Genomic DNA, 10,959 nt, shown 5'->3' with positions numbered 1-10,959 from the left:
TCGTTTCTCCTCACAGTCATCCCCTCCGACAAGCTCATATAATAGAGAGTACCAGTCGAACAGTGGAGGAGGCACCACCGTCGGGAGGAAGACAGTCCAAAGGATACACGTCTTCTTTTCAGGACGCCAGAAATCTTGCTATATTTTACTGTGCACAGAGAAAGCTCCGAGAAGGGAGATGAAGCAACGCCTTCTATTGGCACACGAAGTGATTAATGGACTCATTATAATGTGCAGATACAAAAGAAAACAAACGTTTTCCCATCAACCAACCTACACTGTTACAGAAACAAAACGTTTCCAATCTGCTTCAAGTCTATGTGATTGATACAACAAGAACGAGATGAAAAGGAAATGTAGACTTTCCCGTATCTTATTGTGCAAAAGCATGACAGGGACAAATCACTTTTGTCAGATACTTGATGTTTCTGTGGTCATTGTAAACAATAAATACTGATAAATTGAGACAGGTTTAGTTCTCCACAAAAATCGTGGTGCATTCATCCCAGGTAATGTAATGTACATGCTGAGGTGTCCATTTGACAGATTGATGGATTTTGACTTGCCTGAATCAGTCAGTATACCATATGACGTCGATGTGGAGCCCGATTGAAAAGAATAATGAAATGGTGGAACATGTTATTGTTAGATGACCCACCCAGACAAGAGACCGAAAAGAATGGATGAATAAAGGATGATGATGAAAAATATTGTCTAATGTGAGATGACGATGATTTAGAGGATAAATACATCATTTCCTTTATACAACAAACACCAATTAAACCATGCTCAATGGTGTTGATTCTTTTATCCGAATGCATTTTACGTAAGAGGAAAGTTGAACCATTTGCCTGACAATAAAAATAAAAAAAAGGGCATTGTTAATTGGAATATAAACTATATAAACAGACTAGTGAGTGTGAAAGGTAATTACGAATGTCACAATAAGTATTAATGGAATTTATGACATAAATGAGGTCATCCATGAAGAAGCATCTCATCATTCCAATGATTAATACTATAAACCCCAAGAACATCTCATGTACATGAGAGAAAGGATATATAATGCATTTGCATTATATATATTGCATGGTGATGTATGTTTAAATACAAAAAAAAAAAACACACACACACACAAACAAACAAATCTTTGAAGATGAGTAAATTTCATATTAATTGTTAACTTAAATTATAGCGATTACGGATTTAGCAAGTTTGCAATCTCACTACAATCACAAAACCCTAGTGCCATACATCATCTTAAGATCAACATGCCCTTAATCACCAGTCAAGATTAGCAGTGCTTAACGTAGTGATTGTCTAGTAAACTCTGGAGACCTAAATGTAGAGAGTGATTGGAAGCTTACATGACAAGTCCTGAGGGGTTGATTCCATTCTTTGTGGTGGATAAGCAATGATTCACATATCACAGTTTCGAGCCTTGTACAAGTCATTGTCCTAAGGGAATCATAACGGGCAGTACAACAGCTTTGAATCTTAGGAGCCTGAGCCTTGTCCTGGTGTCTGCTGGAGATACCCAAGTCTGTGACCAACCAAATCATGTCCCTGACACATCAAACTAATCATCTCAGTCTTCCCTTCTTGTAACAACAGCCCATTTGCTTGATTGATAAAAGCAGAAGATGGTGATGATGATGATGCAAGCTGCAGCATCAAAAAGTGTACGACTTCAACGTGAGCGGGTATTGTTTTGTGCAGAGAAGACTTTCTAATGCCCTCGGGCAACAGTCACTGTTCCTGAAATCTATTCTAGCTCAGGCACACAACATCGCCCACAGAAAGCTTTAGTCAAGGACTAATCTAGATGAGGTGGTGGGGCCTTGAGGCATATGGTGGTCTTGTTGCATTGACTATTCTGCAGCATTTTAACATATTGCTGTTGTCACTAAGCATCAGCCTTCAACTCCTCCCAACTCAGGAACACACAGCAATCGGATAAAAGAAGAGTTTTAATAGGATGACACTGATTCGAGGATCGATCAAGATTGATGAAGACCTCCTCCTTGTCACCCAAGCCATGAATCAGGTCAAGCCTTATAAGACCTCATCCCCCAGCCAGGATAAGGCACCATGATCAGGTCCCTCCTTAGCACAAGATTTGCTGCAAATTTCTGTGTGTGTCTTGAACTGTTGCCTGGATGCTTCATGTTCCTTTCAGTGAGCTGTTAGATCCCTGTGTCACATCTTATCATCATCTGCCAGTAACTCCAACACTTGTCAGTTAGATACTGTCAAGCAAGCCCACTTGCACAATAATGGTGAAACAAGTGATCTGTCAATTTACATAAAGTATCCTGAGTTTGATCTTGCAGGAGGATGGTGGGATGGATGTCGATTTGGGAGAAGGCCAAGATGCCGGCGGCTCCAACGTGGACCAGTTGAGCAGCTGAATGAGCAGTGAATCTGCCCTGATGGTGGACCAGTTGTGATGGTGCAATCTAAGCTGCTTATCTCTAAGTTAATGTAGTCCAAAGTGACTTTTTGTTCTCGTGCCAAACACAATGAGCAGGTCAGTCCACTTGCTGAAAGCCAAAGGAGGTATCCATGGTATACTGAGAGGACATTGAAGCTGCACACTGGTTTAGAAACAAATGCCACCATAAGAAGACAGGCATGTTGTGCAGGTTAGAGCCATTAGAAAGGCAGTGTACAACATAAAGCTTAACTGTATAAAACATCATGCATCACATAACATAAAGCAAGTGGGATTATGATTAGTGCTTTATGCTGCACATCCTGCTTGTAGGTGGATTAAACTTTTAAGCCGGACCCACAAAACAGACTAAGCGTCGAAACTCCATGCCATAAAACAGAGTATGCTGACTCTGTTATACTTCACAAGAGAAGAGAAGAAATCAAGCAGGAATAAACTAGTTCAGTTCAGGACCAGAAGACTCGAGTTCAAAAATGGAGACTTGCTGCTGTGGTGGCAGGGGGGCTTGGGGGTTATTGTGGAGTGTGAGTGGATCCTAGGATGATGAACAATAAAGAAGGATATGAAGACTTTTTGCCTATGAAGTGTGGGGGAGTTGATCAAGTTACATTCAGGCAGCATCATATGCAATTGTAAAGGTGTTAGGATGGTGAGAGGATAGAAAACAAATCCTGGCAAGATGCTGTAGAAGATTTAAGGTTGGCCACAGTGTTTTGAGAGGTGTAAGGCTCGCTTAGGATGCGACTTGCAGAGACACTACAACATCTTCTCTCCAAAAGCAAACAACTGACCATCCTCAGTAAAATGATTTGTAGGATGTTGATGTTGAACAAATCCACATAACCACACACATTCAACTTGGAGGGATGAATGGCTGCAACATCTTGTTGCATGTTGGAGAGGGATATCATGAAGGTGTGGCATGGAAGTATTGGATGAAAGCCAGTCTCCTTAGCAGAGTTGCCCAATGGCAAGTGTATACTTAAATATCTAATAACACTTGGGACTATTATGGACAGTCTGTTACAGGCCACACAAATGTGGTACCAGCACAGGTTTATAAGCCTGCAATATCCTTGATATCATGAGAGAGTTCAAATAGTATCCTGATATCAAGTCTATTACCACCTAGTGTTCCAAGTGGAAGATCACCTTCATTGAACATTACCTAAAATTTTAAGTATCAGACCATCCAAAAACACTATAGCATATACACCAAGCACAGGAAAACAATAATTTTAATGGAAATATATTTTTTTATTCAGTTTATAGTAGTAACAAAACAAGATGAACTGTGATGTGTATCTCATTTTTTTATTGGCTTGATGAACAACCAAAATATATTCAGACTAGTTATACCTGAATTTTGGATTTTAAACAGTTTGGATCTCAGACATCAAAAAGTAGGTCGATTTTAACTTGGAGTCTCAATGATTGCTCCTGAGGTGATATGATCGAGCTCTGACAACTAGATTCTAACATGTTCTTGATTCATGTCCACACCAGTAGTCTTAATCATGAAACCAGGCATGGTTAAGTTTATCTAATCTTACCACATGGATATCCAACTTTTAAATTGACACAATCAGGCATGATTACTTGATATGATCCATCATGCTTAAGCCTTGGTATTCCTCTAAGGCAATCCTACCTGACCTGATTATACATATTAGACATGACCTTAGCCAACCCTAGATGCCTCTAGATTCATGACCCAAGTGTATCTTCCACTTGCCCATGTATCCGGGAGAATGCCATTTAAGCCAACACTTACAATATTTAGATGCAGGATTTCAATTTCTGGATATGAAATAAGTGTAAAGAAAAATCGCATAATAAGTGTCAAGACCATATGATGTTGCATCAATTTTGCAGCACAAACTACAGCATTTTCCATTGTTTAAGCTACTCATTTCAATCTATCTGCATGAAAATAGAACCCCTTCTCTATTAAATTAGTTTATTTTCCATGGCATCAAACAGGTGTGTGGTGTTACAACAATGGTAGTACAGTCAAAATTTTCATTCCTACCATTGCTACAGACAACATGAGAGTGTTCATGTCAGGTGTAAGTAATTAGAGCAGGAATGGAGGAAACCTACCAAGGTCAGAAGTTATGAAGTTTGATCCACAAGTCACTGTGGCAGGGAACTTAGAACAGCAGCAAACAATCAAATCTTCTGATGCAGAGCCGTCGCCAGATCATGGGTGTCATCCAACAACCTCCAAACATCTGGAGTCCCGGCCAGGTCATTGCACTTCCACAAAATCTCATACATGCTGCCATACCTCTCGATGTTCACCTTCAACTACCACAAAACACAGGCAGCGATGGCATAAAGCAGCAAATCATCAGATGGCGGAGCCCCCTAGCAGCAAAACACAGGCAGCAATAGCATATATATGGATCTGTGGCTCATAGACAGCATATGATTCGAGAATTGCAACCCGGTGAGCAGCATGGTAAATCATGCAAGGGTCTAAGTAGTCATAATCTCTCAAACCAACAGAAAATGTAGGCTGGAGTGCCATCTCCTGACCAAAAGCAACTGGATTTGGAGAGTAAACAGCCCATTCTGCATTGGCTCAGATAGCATCTAAATAGATTATATACTGACATGTTGTGAAGTCCTCCAATTCCAAAAAATCCATTTAAATTGAAGAAATATTGGCTAATTGTGGTCAGGTTCCACACACCTCTCTCTGACAGATGATACCAGCATGCTTGCAGGCTCAGCTTCATCTGAGGACTCAGAAGTAGAAGATTATGCTCTTAGTGTATAATTATCAACACAAGTCACCTCATTCTTATCCTCTTCTTCCTCCAAATTACACAAGTTGAAGGCATAGTATCCTTCATGAAATGATTTATCTAGTATGCAGATAAATGGACTCCCTTCAGCATTGCAGAAAAGGGTCCAGATCTAACATCATCTTCAGAGTAAAATTTGGATCCCTCATTGAAGCAGGACCTGAGAGAACTACAGTCCTCATCAATAACCTTCAGCCCGTCTCCCTTATGACAGTAGAACAGAAGTTGATGGCATTTTCTACTTAAACTTTCTTACTGTCTCCTAAAAAAACGGAAACCATGAGGATGCTATGATTTGTGAATTCACTTGCCAAACCAGTTGGGACTAAAGCAGATTGTATAACCAAATTGCAACATCTTTCAGTTATAACCATATTCTACCGAGTCACCTTGAAGCAGAAACAGATGCAAGATAAGTGATATCATGCACACTTGATCGTTCTGAGCTAGAAAACGTTCTCAAGTGTGCAACCCAAAAATAGTATATTTAACCAACCAGACAATTTGAAGAAACTCATTTCCCATTACCTTTTCTGGAATCTGGTGGTGGTTCATTCAGTGTAAGGACTGTTCAAATCATAACCACATAAAGATCAACAATTTTAATTCGATAAGTTGTTAATAAATCTATTGCAGTGTGAACTGGCTCAGTTGCAAGTCTGCGATTGATTGCAGAATACACAATTTCATATTCTAAAACAGTAAAACTCTGATATAGTTGATATATTTGAAATTTCTTTAGTAGCAATGCTATTTACACAAACCACAATAGATGCATCTAACAGGAAATTCCATATTCTGGCACCAAACCAATCTAGCACTGGATCAACATCTACAAGATTCTAGGTCTGTAACAGGATAGTATGGGAATCCAGACCACTAGGTCTGTGGGAGAAATACAAGTTTCTAAGATACGGAACTGTGCTGGGACAAGATGGTTTGCTAAGTTCAGCATGATAATTTCAACCTTAGCGACCTAGTATGCTCCCCATGCATCAAGGAAATCCAGAATGAACTATTACCATTTATCTTCCAAATGGTATACTGTTAACAGTATACTAATAATAGTAATGTATTTGTATTTATTAGATTAATAATATATTATTTTGATTTTAATACTGTTAATTTTTATTTATTTAAAATTATCGTTAGGTTTCAGGATAAATGACAAGTGTACAGAGCAACTCAATAGAGTCTTCAATGACATAAAAAAAAGATCCTGCATAGAAGTATAATTATATGAAGGATCCGAAAATCCTAATGCAATGACTTGCATATTCTACGATAAGACTACTAGAGGTGGTATTTTTCATGCAAAACAACATCTAGTAGGACATTTGAAGAATGCAGCAGTTTGCAAAAAGTGTCCACTTGAGATAAAAGAAGAGTTGCTGAGTTATATGAATAAAAAGAAGACACAAAAGAATGAATCTTACGAGAATTTACCAGAAGACAATGTTGAATATCTCAGGGATGAAGAAGAAGATTATTTTATGAGTATTAACTCAAGTGGGAAAAAAGTATACGACAAAAAAGGAAAAGAAGTTATGAGTACTAAGAAGGGTAAAAAAGGACCGATGGATCTATATATGTTTCAAGGATCCCAGAAGCAACAAGGGCAAGTAGGAGGCTCAAAATTTAGACAAACAAATATAAGTGATGCTTGTGATAAAGAAATAAGAGGAAGAATAATTCAGCACATTGCTCGCTTCTTCTATCAGATTGGTCTTCCCCTTAGTACAACTCGTTTAGACAGTTTTAAGGATATGATTGAAGCTATTGGAAGATATGGTGCGGGATTAAAACCTCCAAGTTATTATGAGATGCGAGTTCTATTGTTACAAAAAGAGTTGAATTATACAAATGACTTACTAATGGGTCATAAAGAATCATGGGCAACACATGGTTACTCTATTATGTCAGATGTTTGGACTGACAGGAGGTGCAGGAGTATAATTAATTTTATGATTAATTGTTCTTTAGGGACTATGTTTGTGAAGTCAATAGATGCTTCATCTTTTGTAAAATCTGGAGACAAGATATATGATTTACTTGACAACTTCGTGGAAGAAATTGGAGAAAAAAATGTCATTCAAATCATAACCAACAATGGAAGCAACTATGTATTAGTTGGTAATATTCATCTTTTGAATTTTTTAATTATTTTATCTTCAATTAAATGTGTTAAACTCTTAAGCCCTGTCATTTTTGTTATCCTTTGTCTCAGGTAAATTTCTTGAAACAAAAAGACAACACTTATATTGGACTCCATGTGCAGCACATTATATTGATTTAATGTTGGAGGATATTGGAAAGATCTTCGACATCAAGAAAACCCTAGAAAGGACAATTTTTATTGTTGGATTTCCTTATAATCATATTGGGGCTTTGAATATGATGAGCGAATTTACAGGGAAAAAATAATTAGTGAGATATGGTGTCATCCGATTTGCTACTTCATTCTTGACATTACAGAGCGTGCATCGTCAAAAACATAATCTGAGAAACATGTTTACCTTAATGCCAAGAAGCAAATGGGCAAAAGAAGCAAAAGACAAGAGGGCTCCTGATATTATCTTAATGTCATCCTTTTAGAATCATGTAGTTTATACATTAAAGGTAATGGGCCATCTTGTTCGAGTCCTTCGGTTGGTGGATAATGAAAATAAACTTGCACTGTGATATATTTATGAGGCTATGGATAGAGCAAAGGAGACGATTAAAAGGTCTTTTAATGAAAATGAAGAAAAATATGAGAGAATTTTTACAATCATTGACGAAAGATGAAATTGTCAACTTCATCGTCTCTTACATGCAGTAGGATATTATTTGAACCCTGAATTCTTTTATAAGATTAAATCTGTTAGGTTTGATGTAGAAGTTTTGGATGGGTTATATTAGTGCGTTGTAAGATTAGTTCCCAGTCTTGAGGTTCAAGATAAGATTATTCGTGAATTATTTTTATATAAAAATGTCGAAGGTCTTTTTGGAATTCCAATAGTTGTTCGATCCAGGACAACTACGTCTCTAGGTATTAATAATTTGATATAATTAATTTCATATATATTATGTTACTATGTTATTGCTAATAATAACATAAATTTTGCATTTGAATGGTGGAGTCTATTTGGAAATTCCACCCCGAACGTACAACAATTTGCTATCAAAGTACTTAGTTTGACATGTAGTGCTTCGGGTTGTGAGCGAAACTGGAGTGTCTTTGAGCATGTAAAGATCACTAAATATTTATGTTTTAATTAATTAATTTATTTAGATAGATGTATTAATATAATTTTAAATTATATGACATGACAGATTCACTCGAAGAGAAGAAATCGGTTGGAACATCAACGATTGCATGATCTTGTTTACATAAAGTATAATCAAGCTTTGAAGACTCGTCATTATTTGCAAAATAGAATTGATTCAATCTCATTGCAAGTTATTGATGATTCAAATGAGTGGTTGGTAGGAGAAATGAGTGCTAACTTGCAAGATGCCGAAGACGTATTTGAAGATGATAGATTGACATGGGAAGATGTGGCAAGAGCTTTATGTGCTGTAGAATTACAAACATATACAAGACAGATGACAAAGAGAAAAATTAATGCAAAAGCATCAAACTCGGCTCTTGTTATTGTTGAAGACATAGAGAATGAAACATATTTTGATGAAGAGGAAGGAGTCGAAGGACAAGAGGAAGAGGACGAATTCAATGAAGATGATTTGTGTGAAAATGACGATAATATTGATTATGATGAATGACTTTGATGTAAAATTTTATTATTTTGAATTTTGAAACTTTTTGTTAATATGACATTGTGATTTTGTATCTTAGATTTTCTTAATTTAATAACATATTTTATTTAAAATTTTAAATAATTATATTTATTAATTATATTATATATTTTTATATTTTAGCGCCTCGCTTCGCTCGGGCGAGCGCCTGGGCAAGCGCCTAATGCCTCGGGCGTTTTTAGACCTTGACGCCTTTTGACGCCTAGCCGCTTTTTAAATCACTGTATCAGTGCACATACATGATGGAACATCAGAAGATACAAATTTGTGATGTCCAAAGAATAAGATGAACATTTTTTTTTACCTACGGTAAATAAAATAAACTCAATAGTACAGGTTGGAGGCAACTCAGAATTTGAAGGATTCGAAATCTTACGCTCCAAGGAGAAAAGGCCAAACTTCAGCACTGATGCTTGGGTCAACTCCCTAAAGCATTAGGGCATGTAAATTTAGACTTCTCATGTCACTAAAAGGATCAAGATTTGGTAGAATATATCAGGCATAATGTGCAAACATAGCACTTACTCATATTCGAGCTTTTTTTTCTTTAATTTTTTTACCACTCCATCATATAACCTCCCATCTGGAGATAATAAATTATGCCATTGTCGACAAAAAAGTGCATATTTTCTTTTCCTTATGGACCATGGAATCTTACCTTATCTTTGCATTATTTCAGTCATGACATAAAAAATTTCACATAGACAAAAGACCAAATTAAAAGACGAAAGAATTGAATGAAAGAGACAAAGCAGGTTGTCGGTATGGGACTATGTATTACCAAAAGCCTTTCATATATTCAAAATTTTTAAAAGCTGAATTCTACAATAAACTGTCCTACTACCAGGACTCTGTATTACCAAGCCTTTTATATATTATTGCAGTCTCATTTATATGAGAAGGTCCTTATCTCTAGCTCAAATCGCTAAATCTCATAAACTCTATAATTTCCAAGTTAGACCATGTAATGGCTAAACTCAATCACCGCACCTTGACATGCAACTAAAAAAATCTTCTCCAGATGGGGATCACCAGGCCTTAAGTATCATGAAGTGAAGCGAGAGGGGTCGTGATTAGCACAACATATGTTCTCTAGTTTACCTCAATTTAACAGACTCTAGATCCAAAGATTTTAGAAGCAACCCAACAATCCACATACACTCAGGTTATACGAAGAATTGTCTACAATACCGAAAGTGAGAATGAAGCAGCAAGTTGAAAACACAATTGCTAACCGATAGACTCGATTAAAAAAGAAACTATGAGAAACAATATTAGAGAGACAAGGTGATTGAATCGTGCAACTCATAAATTTCTTCACCTTTTGCTTCTACTAAATCAAATTTAAAGAAAACACACATAAAAGGTGTCCTTTGACTGATTTTCTTCTGTTGCTGGTAAGAATGTGATGTGGAGTGCAGAACAAGAAAGAAAAGTTTCAAGTAAACTTTGCAAGAAACTTAAGATACAATACTTTCTTTTATCAGTTTATGTATAAGAAAAAGCAAAATCGAAGAATACGTGAACTCACCAATGGTCATCGGCGAAGGCAACAACAAGAAGTAGCACAAGTGGATCAAGAACAATGAGGAGGGATGTTAGAAATCAAATGATTTGAAGTCTGAACCAAACTTTGATCATTGAATATCAATCCGGTTGTAGGCCAAACTGCGTCTTGCAGTGCGACGACTCGTTTTCAAACTGTCAAACTTGTAGCTTGACCTTGGCTACTAAATCCATCTCAAATCAATATTTTTTTGACTCATTCAGATAAAACTTTGTCTACTTGGCTCTAATATCGTGTTAAAGATCGAACGATAGGAAGTTGGAGTCAAACTCGTTAAGGTTAACCTACGTCAGATTGGACACTGATCCAGCCCAAGTTCTTAGACC

This window comes from Musa acuminata, chromosome BXJ3-7, assembly GCF_036884655.1.
Source record: "Musa acuminata AAA Group cultivar baxijiao chromosome BXJ3-7, Cavendish_Baxijiao_AAA, whole genome shotgun sequence".
Taxonomy (NCBI): domain Eukaryota; kingdom Viridiplantae; phylum Streptophyta; class Magnoliopsida; order Zingiberales; family Musaceae; genus Musa; species Musa acuminata.
This window is presented reverse-complemented; position numbering follows the sequence as displayed.